Source organism: Chiloscyllium plagiosum, unplaced genomic scaffold (assembly GCF_037043375.1).
Source record: "Chiloscyllium plagiosum isolate Xiang-an unplaced genomic scaffold, Cpla_swu_hap1 HiC_scaffold_44, whole genome shotgun sequence".
Lineage (NCBI taxonomy): Eukaryota > Metazoa > Chordata > Chondrichthyes > Orectolobiformes > Hemiscylliidae > Chiloscyllium > Chiloscyllium plagiosum.
Genome location: NW_028270182.1, coordinates 23,655,305 through 23,675,992, shown reverse-complemented (window position 1 = coordinate 23,675,992; position 20,688 = coordinate 23,655,305). Strand labels below are relative to the sequence as shown.

Sequence of the window (20,688 nt, the reverse complement as noted above, 5' to 3'; positions counted from 1 at the left end):
CTAAAAACTTGCATGTCTATGTAAACTGCTCCAACCCCTCACTATCTCCATAAACACCTGCTACCCCTAAATCCATCTCTATTTGTATTACCTCTTCCAGTCCTGTCAAAACCCCCAATCTATGGAGCCCATTTAATATTCCCTTGTTGGGTAATCTCTTGAAGTTCCTGGCGATTTCCCAATTTTAGCAGTTTCCCCAATCTTTATGACTCTCCAATTCCGATAAGACTCACTTTCAATGCCAGCTTATCTAGTCTCAAAACCTACCTATTATCTGCTTATTCTTCTCCAATTCTTAGAAATTAATCTATTTAAATTTCACCCTGGTTCTCCCCCAACCCTCCCAACCACAGGAACCTCTTTCAGTTTGAGCAACCCTCCCCATCTGTGTAACTGTCTCTAACCCTGGCATTCTCCATTGCCTTCCTATCTATGAGCCTTCAGAACCTAGAAGCCTTCGAATATCTGTAAACGTCTTCCGTCACTACAACCTTCCATATCTCTCTTAGGACTCTTCTCTTGTAAACACCCTGTCCCTCTCAGTCTGCCTGCCTCACCCTACACCCATCCCTATCCCTATCTCCAGAATTTAATCCAGCTCCCTCCATCTCTGTAAATTCCTCCAATCCCCAAACCCCTTTGTCCCGCTGACATTCTTGATCAGATGTAACTCTGTTTAACTCTAACATCCTTGTGTCCCTATAAGCCTCCCTGTCTCAGTAACCTCTATCCATCTGTTCAAACCCCCACTACTGAGGAATGACTCCCTGTATTCGCCATAAGGCAGATGGAATGAGAGTGAATTGATATGATGGAACCGTCATTCCGGAGATGTAGCTGCAGAATGACCATCACAGGGAAGGGAATATTTTAGGGTTGTTGGGATCTATGCAAAAAGGTAACAAGTTGTGAAGAAAGGATGAGGTTAATGCATTAATGAGACAGTTATATGGATCTGAAGATCAAATGTTGGGGTCTATTTGGGTGGAGCAAGCAGCAGCAACCTTTAGCAGGAATTATTTTATGAGCACCAGAAAGTGATGATAATGTCAATATGGTTACAATCAAGACACTGAATATACTTGTAGCAAGGGCAGTACAGTTACTGTGTGTGACTATGGTCTCCATCCCGACTGGATAACTAATGAATATCAGGGCTATAATGGATGGAATCCTGGATTGTATACGAGATGGTTTTCCATGACATCATATCAAGGAGCCATCAACAAAATTGTCTATTGTAGATCAAATGCTGTGTAATAATAGATATCTAAAAATCCTAATCTAAAGGAGTTTTGTGAGCAGAGACCCACAATGTTATAATGTAGCTGCTCAGTTTGACGTAAGACCATGAGAAGTAGGAGTGAAATGAGGCCATTTGGCCCATTGAGGATGCTCTGCCCTTCAATCTGATCATGGCTGACCTGATACTCTCCAACTTTACTTTCCTGCCTTCTCCACAAAACCCTTGTTTCCCTGATTCATTAACATCTGACCAGCTCTGGTAAATATTCTTAATGACCCAGCCTCGACAGCCCCCTCCAGTCAGGAATTCCCACAGAGTCACTACCCTCTGAGTGAAGACATTCCTCCTCATTTCCATCTTAAATGGGTGAGCCCTTGATTGGATTTTATGGCCTCTGGTTACAAATTCTCTCACAACTGAATCGAGGGGCAATGACAAAGATAATTATTGGAGATGAAATGAAAATTGGTGGAGATGGGGTTAACGAACAAGAATGTCCAAGGTTGCAGAGCTTTACAGATCAGTTAGAAAGATTTGCAGAGAAATGGCAAATTGAGTTTAATCTGGACAAGTGTGAGGTGATGTCAGATTCAAGCGGAAATTTAGGATACTGAGGGAAGAGGGAAACAGAAAGATCTTGGTGCAAGACATTAACTCCCTGAAAATGGCAACAGAGGTGTTTCAGACAGGAAAGAAAACAAATAGAACATTGGCCTTCATCGGTCACAACGTTGGGTATAGCGGTTTGCATCAGATGTTGTAATTGTATGAAACTTCTGTTTAGCCACATTTGGAGCACTGTGTGCAGTTCTCATCTCCACACAATAGAAAGGATGGGGACGCTTTGGAGAGGGTGCAAAAGGGGTTTATCAGCACATTGCCTGTGTTAGGTTTTTCATGGTGTGTTAGGTGTAAGAGGAAATTAAACAAAGTTGGATTATTTTGCGAGAGTATCAGAGGCTGACCGGAGACCAGGTACAAGAATATAACATACAGAGAGGGATAGATAATGTGGATAGTCGGAATCTCTTTTCCAATATGTAAGTTTCAAATACTAGAGTACATAGGTTTAAGGTGAGAAAGAGGACGTTTAAACGAGATGTGTGTGACAAATTGTTTTTTAATATAGAGAGTGGAGGTTACCGAGGGAGGTCGTAGCAACAGATTGTGAATAAAGTTTCAAAGTGGCATTTAGACAGAAACATGAACAGGGATACGGGATATGGACCATGTACAGGCAGATGATATGAGTTAGAATAGCATCTTGCACAGCACAGCCATGGTAGGCCGAAAGGCCTGTTGCTGTGCTGTACTGTTCTATTTTCTAACTTCACAGCATCTGCCCGATCAGAGCCCCTCAGAATCTTGGATGGTTCATTCCATTTCTCTCTCATTATCTAAACTTCAATGGGTTCAACCTCAATCTACTCCACCTCTTCTCACTAGACAATCCCTCCATTCCCAGGATCAGCCGAGTGACCCTTCTCTGACCTGCCTCCAATGCGACAGTATCTTTCCTTCGGGCACTCAAACTGTTCATAATATTCTAGGTGTGGTCTGACTTGAACCTTGCCTAATTTTAGCGAGATCTGCCTATTTTTAGACTCCATTCCCTTTGTAATAAATGCCAGCATTTGATTTGACTTCTCTATTACCTGCTGACTTTGGAAGCCAACCTTTTTAGATTGATGAACAAGAACTCCCATAACCCTTTCTGCTGCCAGTCTGAAACCAAATAGTGTTAGCCTGACATTAAGTCGGGAGCATACTAAAATTATTAGAAAGGATATTTTAAAATACAATAACTGGCCACTTAGAAACACATTTTATAAAAGAGAATTTGTTTTTGAGCCTGTTGGATTTAATTTGTTTGTGTGAATATAAATGGCTGAATTGAATGGGTATAGAAGGGGTGTAGTGGTACAGGGGATATGGTGTCTTTGAATTATCAGAGGCCTTTACACATATTTCAATAAGGGCTAATGAGTAACTTGGTAGAGAATAGGGCCTCTGAAATATGAATAAGTTTGCCTATGTGTGGAACCAGAGGAGGTGGGTGAGATATTAGACAAAATAGTGTTGTCAGTATTTACTGTGGCGAAAGACATGGAAGCTCGGGAAAGTGGGGAAGTAAATAGTGATGTCTTAGAAAGAATCCTCAACAGAGAAGAGAAAGTGCTGGAATCTTAAAACAAATAAAGGTAGATCAATCCTCAGTAGCTCATTAGGTGTATCCTAGAATATTGTGGAAATCTAGGGAAGAGATTGCACTGCCCCTAACAGAAATATTTATATTATCAACAGATGCAGTGTGGTGCCGGAAGACTGGAGGGAGGATAATGCTATTCCATCACTTAAGGGCTGCAGGGAAAAGCCAGGAAATTACAGCCCAGTGAGCCCAGTGGTGGGGAAGTTGTTGGAGGAGATTATGAGAAAAAGGTACCACATATATTAACAAAGGCAACGACTGATTCGAGGTGGTCAGCATTGCTTTGTGAGTGGAAAACAGTGTTTCACAAACCAGATTGACTCTTCGAGGAGGTGGCCAAGAGATAGATGAAGGCAGACCAGTGAACATTGTCCACATGGACAGCGAAGCATTTAACATGGTTCGAGGGGATTTCGAACATCTCGTCAAGAGGAAGAGGCAGCTTATTTAAGGTTGAGGAAGCAAGGGTCAGAAAGCTTTTTAGAGGGTAACATGGAGCGGCACAATGGCCCAGTGGTTGGCATGCTACCTCATAGCACCACTGACTCCATTTTGATTCCAGCCTCAGGTGACTGTCTGTGTGGAGTTTGTACATTCTCCCCGTGTCTGCGTGGGTTTCCTCCAGGTGCTCCGGTTTCCCCCCACATCCCAAGGATGTGCATGTCAGGTGACTCAGCCAAGATAAATTACCCATAGTGTTCACGGATGTGTAAGTGTGGTGCATTAGTCAGGGCAATTGGAGAGTAATAGGGTGGGGGAATGAGTCTGGGTGGGATACTGTTTGCAGGGTTGATATGGAGGTGTTGGGCCAAATGGCCTGTTTCCACATTGTAGGGATTCTCTGAAAGTACCAGGAAGGAACTTAGGAGTGGACTTAGGACAGCTAGAAGGGGACATGAAAAATCATTGTTGGGAAGGATTAAGGAAAACCGTAAGGCAGTCTCCACTTAAGTGAGGAACAAGAGGATGGCCAGAGTGAGAGTAGGGCCTGTCAGGGATAATGGAGGGAACTAGTGCTTGAAGTCGGAGGAGCTAAGGAAGGACCTTGATGTATCCTATGCCTCAGTATTCACTGCTGAGAGGGACATTTGTGAGGACAGGCTGATATACATGAACAGGTTGATGTTAAGAATGAGGATATGCTGAGAATTTTGTAAAAGATAAGGATAGATAAGTCCGCTGAACCAGATGGGATGTGCCCAAAGTTACTGCACGAAGCAAGGGAAGAGATTGTTGCACTTTGGCGATGACCTTTGCACTCTCACTGTTCACTGGAGTCGGACCAGATGATTGGAGAGTTGCAAATTTTATTCCCTTAATCAGGAAATGGAATAGGGATAATCCTGGGAATTATAGACCTGTCAGTCTTATGTCTGTGGTGTGCAGATTATTGGAGGGGACTCCAAGACAGGATTTATGATTCCTTGGCAAACCATAGTTTGATTATAGATAGTCAGCATGGCTTTGTAAGGGGCTGATCATGCCTTATAAATCTTATTGAATCTTTTGAGAACGTGGCATAACACCTTTTAGGCTCAATTCAGAAAGTACAGAGACATGGGTTGCCGGGAAATCTGTCTGTCTGGATATGGAATTAATGGCCCCCAGAAGACAGAGGGTGATGACAGATGAAAAGCATTCATCCTGGAGCTCAGTGACCAGTGTTTTTCTGCAGGGAGAGGTTCCAGGACCTCTGCTCTTTGTGAGTTTATGAATGACTTGGAAGAGTGGGTTAGTAAGTTTGCCAATGACACAAGCATTGGTGGAGTGGTGAATACTGTGGAGGACTGTTGTAGTTTGCAACGGGGCAATGACAGGACGCAGAGCTGGGCTGACAAGTGGCAGATGGAAGTCAATCTGGAAAAGTGTGAAGTCATTCATTTTGAAAGATTGAATTTGAATGCAGAATGCAATGTTAAAGGCAGGATCTTTGGTACTGTGGAGGAACAGAAGGATCTTGGGTAACAGGTCCAGAGATCCCTCAAAGTTTGCCACCCAACATGATAGGCTTGGTAAGAAGGAATATACGGTGTTGGATTTCATTAGCTGGGGGATCGAGTTTTAAAGCCGCAAGGTTATGCTGTAGCTCTATAGAGCCCAGGCTGGACCCCACTGGCAATATTGTGTTCAGTTCTGGTCTCTTCATTACAGGATGGATGTGAAAGCTTTAGAGAGGGTAAAGAGGAGATTTACCAGGATGCTGCCTGGTCTGGAGAGCATGTCTTATGAAGAAAGGTTGAGGGAGCTAAGGCTTTTCTCATTGGAGTGAAGACGTGTGAGGGTGACTTGGCAGAGGTGAACAAGATGATGAGAGGCACAGAAAGAGTGAATAGTGAGAGACATTTTTTATCCTGACATAAATAGCTATTACAAGGGGGTGTAATTTTAAGGTGATTAGCGAGTGGTTAAGGGGAGATTTCAGAGGTAGGTTTGTTATATAGAGTGATGGGCGAGTGGAATGCACTGCCAGTGGTAGCAGTAAAGTTAGATGCATTAGGGACATTTAATATATTTGTAGATTGGCACGTGGATAATAAAATGAAGGGTGTGTAGGTTAGTTTGATCTTACGTTCGGATAAAATCTTGGCATGGCATCATGGCCGAAGGGTCTGGTGCTGCACTGTCCTGTGTTCTTTGTTCTGTATGGTAAAGTGGGTAATGAGCTCAGATCAATGTAAAAGGATATGGCATTCAGGAGGAGTAAGGGAACTGGATACAAAACTGGGCTTGATGGTAGGAGACAGAGGGTGATGAGAGAAATATTGTTTTTCTGACTGGATGCATGTGACCAGCGGTGCAGTGGGTCCCCTGTTTGTCATTTGGACTAATGGTTTGGATGGGAATATTGGTATCCTGGAAAGTAAGATTTTATTTTTGAGATACTAAAATTGGTGGTAAAGTGGACAGTGAAGAAGGTTATCTGTGATTCTACAGGATGAACAGTACTGCTGGGATAGTGGGCTGAAGAATAGCAGATGAGTTTAATTAGATAAATGTGAAGTGTTCCATTTTGGTGAAACAAGCCAGGGTGGGACTTGTACAGTTAATGTTCGGGCCCTGGATGGTGTGGTCAATCAGAGACCCAGGGATGTAGGTACACAGTTCTTTGAAAGTAGTGTCACAGGTAGACAGGCTGGTGAAGCAGGCGTTTGGGATGGTTACCCTCCTTGGGCAGAGCATTGAGAGTAGGAGTTGAGATGTCATGTTGAATCTGTACAAAACATCGGTGAGGCCACCATGAAAACATTGTTGATCAGTAGGAAGAACTCATCTGGCTCACTTACCTGCTTTAGGGAAGGACACCTGACATTCTAACCTGCTCTGGCTTATATGTGACTCCAGACCCACAGCAATATGGCTGACTCTGAGCTGCCCTCTGGGTAATTACCAGTGGGGGCAAAAAATGCTAGTCCAGGCAGTGACACCCACATCCCATGAATAAATAAATAAAAATACACATGGCGCTCCCTACCTGTGCAAACCCCTCCAGCTGCAGCAATCCGTACTGACTTTGTAACAACGTTCAGGCTCTGACCACTCTCTGTAACACTCTCACCACCTCCATCCCCTTCATCTCTCCCTGTTCCTTTTGTGACAATAAACCCTGACAATGGTACCCCTTCCATCTGACCTCCTCCTGCTAGATGGCCCTTTGTAATTCCTTTAAAACTTACTCCTAAACACTCCCTTACTGCAGAATTTTAAGTAATATTTGATCTTCTCAGCCTGATAATCTAATGTGATCCATTCTGTCCTGAGTGAGGGACCAGTGGGAATTTCTTGCTGAGGTTTTGTCTGTTTCAATGGAGTGCCCTTTTGTTGAGTGATTTACACTGTTCCTTCAAATGTTTTCCGCTGTTCATTTACAGACATATGTTTCAGTCTGTTTAGCCTGTTTACCTTGGTCATTTCTCCGCTCAAACTCAAGTAATTGGCTATTTTCATTTCTAGTTGTAACTTGTCCTTCCTGTGAGTCTCTTTACAACATTATATTTCTGAAAACTGCACTTATCACAATTTCCTAGAGGATCTCTTAAGGTGATATGACTCATTCACTAAGTTTCATCACACAACGGTCGATCTGAGATAGTTACGTTCCTAGCCAGTTGCCCAATGTGTTATTCAAAGAAACACTGAAAAAAAATTCTTGGAACTCCTCTTCCAATATCACAGTTGTCCGTCTGACTGTCCCAGATTATGCGAAAATTGAAGTTTCCCAAAATTATCACAATGCCTTAGTTAAAAATTCCAATGAGTTCCTGTTCAATGCAGTGATGAGCAATGAAATACTGTTCGGTGGCTAAAAACTGTTCTGCTGCTTGTGTCCTTGGCAAGTAGTAGCCAGAATTTACATTCAGACACACTCTACTTCATGATCTGCGGCCAAATGCTTTCTCTGTAATGTCTTTGGTATCTATTATTGTTAGCGTTACCGATTTTGCCTGAGTTTCCACAAGGTTGTGAACCATTGAATATTTATGTTCCACCTTTTGTTCACCCTGGAACCATGTCTCCCTGGTACTCTTTCCCACAATTTCCTGTCACAAACCGATTCACTGATGTACAGTTTTAGTTAAACTTTGTCCCATCCTGTTCCTTTCTGTTTGTCTTCAGCCACGTTCCCATACTGTTCCGATGCTTCACCTTTTCTTTTTGGATTTGGAAAGCTCCTTTCCCCTGAACCCTGTCCCTGCATCCTCCATGTTAGCTTAAAGCCCTGTCCATAAATCTACCGACATGATTGGCAAGGACATTGGTCCCAACGATGTTGTTTTTAATTCACTCGTAGGATTTTGCTGTCTCTGGCTGGCCAGCATTTCATGCCCACGCCCGAGCTGCCCTTGAGCTGAGTGCCTTGCTAGACTAATACAGAGGGCAGTTTAAAGTCAACTCCATTGTTCTGGGTCTGGAGTCATATGTAGGTCAGACCAGCTGCCTACCACTAATTTCCTTCCTGAACAGATATTGAGCATTCAGATGCTTTTCCCTGCCACTGGCATTAAATTCTGGATGAACAGGCTAGTGAGAGTAATGTTAGGCCATCGCCTGGCCCACTGATAGCTCCCTCATCCCTGAGCACTGATCTCAGTGCACCGTGAATCAAACCCCTTCTTCTTGACCGTGGTTTGATCCTGACACCTTCCAGCAATCTGGTGCTATCATTCAGTATCTCTCCATGTGATAGCTGTCACTGTGAGGTTCTAATTGCTGCTGGTGACTACAGCTTTTGTAGTTACTCCAGATCCCGAGCCAACAGAATTCTGCACTCCAGGGAGACGAGGCAACGCAGGCCAGGCATGGAGACTGGGATTTTCCAGATCTCTGTGGGACTCAGTGCCATTCTCTATGCGTAACCCTCACTGGATCAGTCTAATTTCCCATTCTGTCTATTTCTCTGTCTCTTGCATATATTCAGGACAATCCTGACTCAATAAACTTCCCAACTGCTGGGTGTTTCATTCATCCATCTCATTGAACATCGTTGGTCATCCAGAGGGCAGGGAGATCTGGAGTCTTCAATAAATCCTGCAGCGAGGTAAGATCACTCACAGTGAACAGAGCAGAGCGAATTTAAGGGATCGAAGTTTAGTCTGGAAGACCTGACACAGAGACAGTGCTGAAGGGTGAAACAGATCATGAAGGTCCCAGGCTCAATCTCCACTCTCTTGCTAACTTGCATCACTGCAGTTCTGAGCCTTCCTGTGACAATATAGGAAGTTCACAGTTATCCATCCAGGCCTGTGCTATCGTAGTGAGCATCAGGACAACATCTGGGAAATGAGGCCTCCCTTAAGAAGTTGGTGTTGAAACCTGGGATCTTTCTGTTCCCTACTCTCCCTCTCACACGGTCACTTGTCATGTGATAGAGTCATACAGCAAAGAAACACACCTTTTGGTCCATCTCATCTGCATCAGTGTCTTGAATGGTTGTAATTTCCAGAAAAGTTCCTATTTCTGTAACCTCCACCCCTCCCATAATCCTGCTGTATTTGAAACCTACTCCAATGCTGACGACTCTCCCTATTTGTAAATTGCTCCAGTCTTGACAACATGCCCATCTCAATAATCTCATCCTGCAGTCAGTACAATAATCTCTATTTCTGTAGTTTTCCACAATAACTGCAGTCCATCCTGTCTCTGTAAAATCCTCCAGCCCGGACCAAAATACCCCCCTATGTACCTTCCTCCAGCCCCAAGAGCACATGATATCACTGTAACCTTCTGCAGGCCCGATCCCATTCCTGTCTCCTGGCCTACAGCACTACACGACCTCTGTAACCATCTCCCATGCCTATCGACCTTCTTATCTGTGTAAATACCTCCAGACCCTTTTGCAGCAGAAACAACACTCCCCATCTCTGTGCGCTCCTCCCTGCATCTCAAACACTCTCTCTTTGTGTAGCTCTGCAGGTTAGGTGACATGGCAGTTCAGCGGTGAGCACTGCTGCCTCACAGCACCAGAGACCCAGGTTCGACTCCAGTCTTGGGGGACTGTCTGCATGGAGTTAGCACATTCTCTCTGTGTCTGCATGGGTTTCCCCCAGGTGCCCCGTTTTCCTCCCACAGTCCAAAGATGTGCAGGTTAGGTGAATTGGCCATTCAAAACTGCCCATAGCGTTAGGTGCATTAGTCTGAGGAAAATGGGTCTGGGTGGATTACTCTTTGGAGAGTTGGTGTGGACTTGTTGGGCCAAAGTGCCGTTTCCATACTGTAGGGAATGTAATAACATCTAAACTCTCCCTCTGCGTTCCATATTACTGACCCTAAAAATATGCCTCTAACAATTAAACAGCTCCAAACCTCTGTAAACTACGACAGCTCCAACATTCCTCCTTATTGGTGTAACCTCTTCCGGAAACCCTCTCAACATGTGGAGACCTCACAATCCTCCATATCTGTGCAATCCTCTCAGGTCACTGCAATACTCCCAACCTGTAGAACCCAGTCCAATGCCTGTGACTCTCCCAATCCAGTTCCTACAAGAGTCACTATCTGTGTAACATTCTCCCGTCACTATCACCCACCCTGTCAATGTAAGCTCCTCTAGTATCTCCATCCATCTAATCATCTCCATAATCTGCTGCAGCGCTTGTAGCCCTATCTGAGTAAATGTCACCCTCTTCTATAACCCTCCCTACAGCAGGAACCGTTCCACAGATTCAATACCCTCTGGCTGAATAAATTCTTCCAGATCTCCATTCTAAATGGTCGTTCCTTCATTCTGAAGCTGTGCCCTTGGCTCCTAGTCTCTCCGACTAGAGGAAACATCTTCCCCTCCCCCACGTCCAATCCATCCAGGCCCCTCAAAATTCTGTAAGTTTGAATGAGATCCTGCCACCGCCGCCTCTGAAAATTCATCAAGTACAGACCCAGAGACTTCACCTGCTCCTCATATGGCAAGCATTTCATTCTTGTAAAACTAGTTCTTGTACCCCCTCACATCCTTTTTCCAGACTGTTAATGCATAACATGTACAGGGTGGCCCCAACACTGACCCCTGCGGAGTTCCCCTCGTCACCAGTTCCCATCGTGAAAATGACCCTTTTATACCTACTCTCTTCTGCTTATCAGCTATTCCTCTATTCATATCAAACATGTTGTTCTGAAACTGAAATTTCATTTCACAAACCCTGCTGGATTTGTTTTCCTGTCTGGCTGTGAACAAGCAGAGTAGATAAAAGGGAGGAATGGTTTGTCGGGATTTTCAGAAACCTTTCAACAAGGTCCCACTGAAGAGGTGGATAAGCAATATTGGCAAATGTGGGATTGGAGGGAATGTACTGGCATGGATTGGGAATTCTTTAACATAAAACTAAGTGGGAATAAATGGATTAGTGCTTGACCCCTAACTATTCACAAAGGGATTTGATACATTTGATGGATGGACAAAATCTACTGCTTCCATGTTTGTTGCTGACACAACGAGAAGGGAATGTGGATGAAGCAAAGGAGACATGAACAGTCCATGAGTTTCCCTTGTACAAATACATTGATGGGATGTGGCCATCACTTGCTTGGCCATCATTACCTTCCCATCTGTAATTACCTGGAGAAGGTGGTGGTGAGCTACCTTCCTGACCCATTGCGGTCCTTTGCGTGTAGGGACAGACACAGTGCTGGCAGGATGGAGCGTGGTTTTGAGGGCACCTTGGAAATCCTGGTGTTCCCGTGCAGCTGGAATTCCTGTCCTTCCAGGGTATAGTTGCTCTGGGTTTGTGATGTGGTGCTGATGTGGTGCTGATGTGATCCTGAGTGACCTCAGTGCTGCTTGTAGATTTTTTATTTATTTATTCACTCGTGGTCATGAGCATTGCTGTATGTATTGTTGATTTGGAGTTGTCCCTGAGAAGGTGGTGGTGAGCTGCCTTCCTGAACCACTGCACCAGCCATTGGAATTGTTGTTATCTGTGTCCCCTCCAGCAGGTGCTACAACACTCATGTCTGTAAATGCATACAAACATCCTTCTCTGCCAACAACACTTATTGTTCATCAGAATGTCTCACCATCTCCATTCCCATTTGTGCTAGTGATCTCTCAAATTTCTTTATTCTTGTTTATACTTCTGATCACCTATAACCTCTTCCGTTCTAAATTTGTAACCCCTCAGTTCCTGTAACTCGCCATAAAACTGTATTCAATGACAGCACAGGTTCCCTTCCTTAAATCTCTGTGAATTACAGCGGCTGGTTGTGCTGCATTGGTACTTTTCATCCTCCTTATCCATCTTAGATCTTCCAACCCCTGCAATCCCATTAATTGCAAGGCTCCCATTCTCTGTACCCCCTTACGCCCTGAGGGTGCTTGAACACCACGAGTGCTTCAAACATCTTTACCCCCCCAGTTACTGCGAGTCTTCTAACTCTGTAACATCCAACAGTCTCCAGTACCTTACAACACTTACTGGCTATCAATTTGCATTTGTTGAAGTCTTCACATCTCAGGAAGCAGTTCACAAAAAGCCCTTTAGACTTTACAAGGCTTCGTCACCAACAAGCCACCATGTATCTATTTTCTTTGCCACCCTCAGTGCCTGCAACTCTCCCTGTATCTTCCAATAACCTGCTTTAGACACTTCAGGTCTGCCTACCTCCGCAGATAACCTGTTCCATCCCCGACAGATCGCTCAATCACTGTAACACCCTCGGCACACACTCATCCTCCTCTTTTCCACTGTCTTCCACGCACAGCTGTGATCCTATGAGGGAGCAGTGTGGAATGGGATGTTACACATCTCAGCTGAGGCTTGAGGCCTACTATTACCTGGGAGTCACAAAGGGAGAGAACCTGACAGTGAGCAGCACAAAGCGGGAGAATATAAATCAGCAGCGAGGACCAAGGCCTAGCAGGACTTGGCGTTGGAGAAACAGCAGAGCAGGAGGCTCTGAATCAGCACCGAGTCACAGAGGGAGTGACCATGTGATGGAGCAACTTGAAGCAGGAACATGAGGTTACAGAAGCACCAAAGTGGGACGATATAAATCAGCACTGAGGATCAAGGCCTGGACATACCTGGGATTCACAGAGACGGTGACCCTGTGAGGGAGCAGAGTGGAGTGGGAGCTGGACGATTACACGTATCTGGGAGTCACAGAGATAACTTTCTGCTGCTGGGACCTGCCTGCACCGAGTTTGAAAAAGTGCAAGAGCCATCACAGAAAAGGCTGTAAGTTCATTGGCTGATAATACTCCGTTATTAGTGACTGTCTCTAAATTGCTATTAGTTAGCAAATTTAGTTTTTCAACTTCTGAAATAAGGGTTGAACTGAGAAATAAGAGGGAGAAGTGAAATTTTGAGCCACTATAATAAATTATTCTCACTAAACCACAGTTGAATAAGGGACTTAACCACTTTGTTATTTCCCTGATGTTAACTTCATTCGAGGTAATTAATTAAGTTACTCCAGACATGTTGTATTTTAAGACATGTTTGTCAGATGGAAAATGTGTCCTGTTACATTGGGAAGCCATAGCCCCCTGCTCGTGTCCTAGATGAACACTGGTCATGGAGCTCAGACAGTGACTAGAGATTCTGTGAGATATCTGTGATGCATAGAGTTGGGGGACGACACACACACAGAGCCGATCACCCTGCAGACATGATGGCCTGGAAGAATGAAGGGAATGGAGTACTGCACAATCGAAGATACAGTCAGGGAATCCAAGAATAGCCTGATGTCTCCCTCTCAATTCGGTTTCCCAGTTTGGAGCTGATGAAGGTATTGGCTGCTCAGGGAAGGGCAGTCAGAGCCATGTCTGTGGCTCCACAAGCAGTCTGACTGTACAGGAGGGGAGGGAGAAGGAAGGAGGAGCAATAGTCACAGGGGAGTCAGGAAATTGAGGAAATCACTAGCATTTCTTTGACTGTCAACGTAATTCCAGGATTGTGGGCTCGAGAATGTCACTGTGTCTGCAGAATATTGGTCTAGGAGATGGTTAGCAGCCAGAGGTCATGGTCTGTGTTGGTCTCAGTGACTTGGGTGTGAAATGTGACGTGGTCTGGGAATCAGAATTTAGCGAGGTAGATGGAAGGTTAGCAAACAGGGCTTCAAATGTGTCAATCCATGGAATACTCATAGTGCTGTGTGCAAGGCAGTGCAGCACTAGGAATATTAAATAGGTGAGAGTGTGACTGGAACGATAGTGTAGCAGGAAGCGCTTCAGATTCCTGGTACATTGGGACTGGTTCTGGGGAAGGCAGCAACTGTACAAGTTGGATTGGGTAACATATGACAGAGCTGGGACTGATTTCCTTATGCAGTGTTTGGCTAATGCTGTTGAGAGGAATTTAAACTGATTTGGCAGGGCTATGGTAACCAAACAGAATAGTGGAGGAAACTACTGTTCCTCAACCACACATCCATCTGGTCTCTCTTAATATTTCTATCCTCACTGGCACGTGGCACTGGGAATAATCTGGAGACCACTGCACTTGAGGTCCAGCTTTTTCACTTCTTGCAAACTCCCTCTCTACTCAGGTCCCTGACAATATTTACAGTCCGATCAAATCTCCTCTCAGCATCCTCCGTTCCAGCCTTTTCTCATAACTGCACTTCCGCTGTCACAGGGTAACGAATCTCCTCTACACACTCTCCAGTCCAATTCCATCCTTCCATGTCTTGGGGTGACCAGAACTGCACACATTCCTCAAGCTGCGACTGCACTCATTATGTATACAGTTCCAGCATTAACTTTCTGCTCGAAATTCTGCACTTTGGCTGATAGAGGAAATGATTCCATTTGCTACATTGACGAGGTTCTTGATGTTTCCAGCTACCTTCATTTATCTGCCCACACTGACTATACTCTCATTTATTGTCCATTCCCCACTATTGCTGATGTCCCCAAATGTCTTGCCTTACACTTCTCTGGGTTGTTTGCTCCATTCTCCTAGACCCCATAGATTCTGTTTTTAAACAGCCTGCCATGGGATCTCTCGTTAAATCCAATTAAGTCACATGAGTTACAAGTTACTGCCTCAAACCGACACAGTCAGATTAATTACACACGTAATTCCTTGAACAAATCCAGACTGACTGTCCTGGAGTCCCTGGGACTTCCTCAGTGACCGTTTATCCACTGTCTCAGAATTCCAGCCATGACCGATTCAGTCAGTCCCTTCTCCACATTAAACAAAGCTGCCGTGTCAGCCGTTCTCCAGGCCTCCGGCACCATCCCTGCATCCAGTGAGGATTGGATAATGTAGGTAACTATAAGGCCAGGGATTTTCCCCAGTTCCTTTTAACAGTTTGGAGCATTGTATTACCCCTTTTAAAGGATTTGAATCTCCTGAATTTCACACTGCATTCCCATTTTGATTCAGACAGACAGAGGCCTCAACCATCTTTTGATTTGGTCAAGTCTCATTTTAGACGAGTTTCATGGAGGGTTTCTCTCCACAAGGTTAAGTGTTTTTTCTCATGACACCATCCCCAATCTGCTTCATTAACTACCTTCCCTGCCCATGTGGACTTTCTCTCATCTGATACTAACGCGAGGATTTTCCCCTTCGTCATAACAACTGCCCGTTGCCTGGGTATCCCAGAATGAACCGGCCTCCCTGTAACAGGGGCCATCTTTAAAAAGTCATTACACTCTAGGACTGTTACTCCGAAACACCCTGGACATGGCAGAGGGGATAAATCTGGGGCTTCACTTTGAGATCAAGCCCCTGAGGTTCTGGTGGATGGCATGGTGCACGAGAAAGACATTATCTTCCTCCAGGACTGGCAGGGGAGGCCATGAAACCAGATCCTGCCAGTTTGGTCCAAGGGTGACCCCTGAGTCAGTGAGGTGCCAGCCTTCTGGGTGAATGCCCAGCAGTGACCTTCGCCATTCCACCAGGGTAAGTGCCACCATCTGCACTTTGTGACCTTGCTCTCACTCTCTCTGTTACTGCACCTACCTCCCACCAAGGCTCATGTTCTCCCACCCTCACCCTCACCCTCACCCCTGGAACTGCATGTGAACTTACCCACCCTCACTGAATCCAGCACCTTCTCTCAGTCTCTCCAACCTCATTACTGCCCCTCTACCCAACTCTGCCTGTTGTCTGTGCTGCCCACTCACTCACTGAGGACACATTGCCACCTTTCCCCCGGATTTACCAGCTCTAACAGCTGCACCAAACGTTTCCATTTCCCTTAATACCTCTTGCTAATTTTCACATCCCATAAGGACCAATCCCCCAATAGGAGAGCAAGTGCCAAGAGAGGCGTGGATTTCCCCAACATTCAGCTGCCCACGCCCTCACAGGAGAAGGATCCTAACCCTAACAACCACAAGAGACTTCCTGACTGTGTCCAAGCTCCCAGACTGGGATCTGAGAGTCCCCTCATCTCACTACTGGGCACCGTGACTGACTGTGGACAATGATATTCAGCTTCCTGGGTTTGTGTCTGTGCTAAACACCAAGACAATGTAGCAGGCGGCTGAGACTGATAGCTCTTTTGGGCGGCACGGTGGCACAGTGGTTAGCACTGCTGCCTCACAGTGCCAGAGACCCGGGTTCAATTCCCGCCTCAGGCGACTGACTGTGTGGAGTTTGCACATTCTCCCCGTGTCTGCGTGGGTTTCCTCCGGGTGCTCCAGTTTCCTCCCACAATCCAAAGATGTGCAGGTCAGGTGAATTGGCCATGATAAATTGCCCGTAGTGTTAGGTAAGGGGTAAACGTAGGGGTACGGGTGGGTTGCGCTTTGGCGGGGCGGTGTGGACTTGTTGGGCCGAAGGGCCTGTTTCCACACTGTAAGTAATCTAATCTAATCTAATCTCTGGCTGAGGATAAACACTGCTGAGGGCAGGGTAAGGAAAAGCAATAATTCTGTGAACACTCAAGGCATTTCAAAGTGAATGTGTACAAACACGGATTGAGCAGCCCAGAGGGACAGTCCATGAGCTGGGTGTGTGTCACTGAGCACAGTGTCCTTGCAGCAGCATTGCAACGAGAGTTGTCAGTGTACCCTGAGCTGCAGCATTGAAGTACAGAAGTGTATTGTAGTGGGTTGGAGATGTGCTGGGATGGCATGTTGAGGCTGGCATGTGACAGATACCAGCGTTGGTGGGTGTGGATTACATGCAGCTTCTGTCAGTGCAGTGTTCCCCAAGACATTGCTGTCCAAGATAGAAGGCCGCAGGATTGAGGGGCGGGATGGAGTCACCAGTTACCAGCTCTGACTTGCATGTCAAATTCTCCATATTGAGTTTCCCTACTGTGGGAGGGAGGGTATGAAGCTGAAAATTGATGAGGAGCGACCTCCATGAATGTGGTTGTTGATCATCAGGAATCATTCATTTGGCATCTCGCCACTGCTGCACTCAAATCTTGTCTTAAAGAACAGTCCGGCACAGGAACAGGCCCTTCAGCCCAGCAAGTCCGCACTGACACATGATGCCCTTTGAAAGTTAAAACGAAAGTTTATGCTTCTACACATTCTATGTCATTCTGTTCGCTGCTGTCTCGTCTCTGTGCCAAGATCCCTCTTTAACCTTGCTATATTAGCTTTTCCCCTCTATCAGTGTATTCCAGGCACTTTCACATTCTGTCTGGAAAAGCAAAAAAAAACTTACCTATCATACTTTCTCCCTTTCACCTAAAACCTAGTATTTACAATCCAATCAGTCTGACATGCAGACATCTGTCAGTCCTGGACAAGACTCAAGAGTTAGGAACAGGAGTGACTTGAGTGAGGATTTGATTACTAGATTACTAGTCCCTAGTAATTGATATTTCTACTCTGGGAAAAAGCCTCTAACTGTCCTTCTATCTATGCCTCTGACAGTTTTGTAAATAGCCCCATAGTCAATGATGCCCAGGTGCAAACAAACCATGTGTGTTCAATTTCTCCTTCTGGCTAATACCCTCCAACCAGACAATACTCTGGTAAATCTTTTCTATACCCTCTCCAACACTTCCACATCATGTGGCAATCAGTACTGTATACAATATTACAAATGTGCTCGAACTAAGTTTCTCTCCAGCTGCAATATAACCTGCTAATTTTCATACTGCATGCTCGGATGCCTGTCTGCAAGTTTGCCTTCAGTCTTCTTGATCACCCTATCCATCCGTCTTGTCACTTTCAGGGAACTGTGGAGCTGTACACCTAGATCCCTTTGGATGTTGATGCAATCAGCAGTTTTTCCATCTACTGTATACTTCTCTCCTGATGCATCACGTCACAATTGTCCAGATAAAGTTACATCTGTGTTTTCTCTGTCCTGCTGTATTTTCTGGCAATCATCCTCACAATCTGCAACTCCACCAATCTATTTACAGATCTCCAGTCACAAAAGCACGGTTCCACCATTACTCTGTCTTCTATGACCAAGCAGTTCTCTATCCATCTTACTAACTGACGGCGGATCCGATTTCACTTCACCTTCCGTATGAGCGTGCCATAAGGAACCATATCAAAGGCCTTGCTAAGGTCCAGACGGCCAGCATTCAGCCCCGTGCCCTCATCAATCAATTTTGTCACTTTCTCAAAATAATCAATCAAGTTTGTGAACATGATCTTCCCCACACAACTGTGTTGCCTGTCGCTCGTAAGTCCATACTAGAGTACTGTTGGAGCTGCACTCATTCAGACAATTGATTATTCCATCATAACTATCACTTGAACCTTGGAGGTTAGATTAGATTCCCTACAGTGTGGAAACATGCCGTTTGGCCCAACTAGTCCACACCAAACCTCCGAAGAGTAACCTACCCAGACCTAACACTATGGGCAATTTAGTATGGCCAATCCACTGTTGGACTGTGGGAGGAAATCGAAGCACCCAGAGGAAACGCACACAGACACGGGAGGAATGTGCAAACTCCACACAGACTGTCACATGAGGCCGGCGTTGTGAGACAGCAGTGCTAACCACTGAGCCACAGTGCCGCTGTTGACGGTTACTGTAAAGTGGGAGGTATGTTGGACCGTGATGGTTACTGTACAGTGGGAGGTATGTCGGGCCGTGATGGTTACTGTACAGTGGGAGGTATGTCTGGTCATGATGGTTACTGTACAGTGGGAGTTATGTCGGGCCATGACGGTTACTGTACAGTGGGGGATATATTGGGCCGTGATGGTTACTGTACAGTGGGAGGTATGTCGGGCCGTGTTGGTTACTGTACAGTGGGGGATATATTGGGCCGTGATGGTTACTGTACAGTGGGAGGTATGTCGGGCCGTGTTGGTTACTGTGCAGTGGGAGGTATGTCGGACCATGATGGTTACTGTACAGTGGGAGGTATGTCTGGTCATGATGGTTACTGTACAGTGGGAGTTATGTCGGGCCATGACGGTTACTGTACAGTGGGGGATATATTGGGCCGTGATGGTTACTGTACAGTGGGAGGTATGTCGGGCCGTGTTGGTTACTGTACAGTGGGGGATATATTGGGCCGTGATGGTTACTGTACAGTGGGAGGTATGTCGGGCCGTGATGGTTATTCGAAATTGGGAGGTATGTCGGGCCGTGTTGGTTACTGTGCAGTGGGAGGTATGTCGGGCCGTGATGGTTATTCGAAATTGGGAGGTATGTCGGGCCGTGATGGTTACTGTACAGTGGGGGGTATGTCGGGCCGCGATGGTTACTGTACAGTGGGAGGTATGTCGGGGTGTGATGATTACTGTACAGTGGCAGGTATGTCGGGCCGTGATGGTTACTGTACAGTGGGAGGTATGTCGGGGTGTGGCGGTTACTGTACAGTGGGTGTTATGTCGGGCTGTGAGGTTGCAGACTGTATGAGTTGTACAGAGTATGATGCTGCTTCTGACTGTGGCCCACTGCACCTCATGGATGCATCATCATTAGTTTCTCAATCTGTTAAAAGCCCAGGGGGCTACATATCATGGTGAGTGGAGTCTGTAAAATGTAAAGGTAGCCCCTGTTCCCCATAAGGACTGTGCAGTGACCATTCTTACTGATATATGAAATGGAGAGGTGTATCTGCAGCAGGCAGATCGGTGATTTTGTGGTCAATTATATGTTTCCCTTTTATTGATTCCCCCATAACCTGCCGCAGAGCAGTCCAGCAGCCACAGGATGCAGCATCAATGCTGAGCACGATACTGACTATATACTACGGAGCTGTCCCCCTCTGCCTGGCTTGTCCTGTCAGTGTGACATACCCTAACAGAGAGGGTGGTGATGTTGCCTGGTATTAGTCCTGTTCACAGACTCCTGCTTTACAGATAATATCTGACTGTTGCTTGATTAGTCTGTGGGATATATACAACAGGTCACTTTTACATTTTGTATAATGAAGAGTTAATATCACTTTGATTCTTACATATTTTAAAATAAACCAAACATCATTTTTTTAGTTGAAAACCGTTGAAGTGAACAATAATTGAATTACCAGAGCACACAGCTATTACACAATTCAGTGACTGTAGTAAACAGCTGATTGATGTTCAGATGAATGAACACACCATCTTGCAGGCAGCAAAGCTGTTGAAAATGACTTTGAGGAAAAGCCTGAATTCAGACACAGTGTTACTGGCCCTCACCATGACCTCCAAAACACTGGCCGTCTCCAGAATCTGTCCAGTGAGTTTACAAACTGGAGCTGGGCAGTTACTGACATAATCCCTCACAGTAGACTAGTTAGAGACATACCTGAACAACGGAGAGATGTGAGTGGGGAAATCTGGTCAATGGACTAGCACATGGCGCTGATCCAGACGCAGTTCAACATTTGTAACAATGACCTGTAAACAGCCATGTCTTGCAAGTATATC

General features: G+C 45.5%; 1 long non-coding RNA gene across 3 annotated transcripts in view; it reads left to right on the top strand.

The window, feature by feature from the left end:
• LOC148137366 (uncharacterized) overlaps nucleotides 1-20,688 on the top strand; it is a 217,323-nt gene that overhangs the window by 182,611 nt on the left and 14,024 nt on the right. For all 3 annotated transcript variants that reach the window (XR_015754373.1, XR_015754371.1, XR_015754372.1), the window contains exons 6-7: nucleotides 3,551-3,685; nucleotides 8,872-8,991. This is a non-coding gene — a long non-coding RNA (uncharacterized LOC148137366). The remainder of the gene's footprint in view (nucleotides 1-3,550; nucleotides 3,686-8,871; nucleotides 8,992-20,688) is intronic.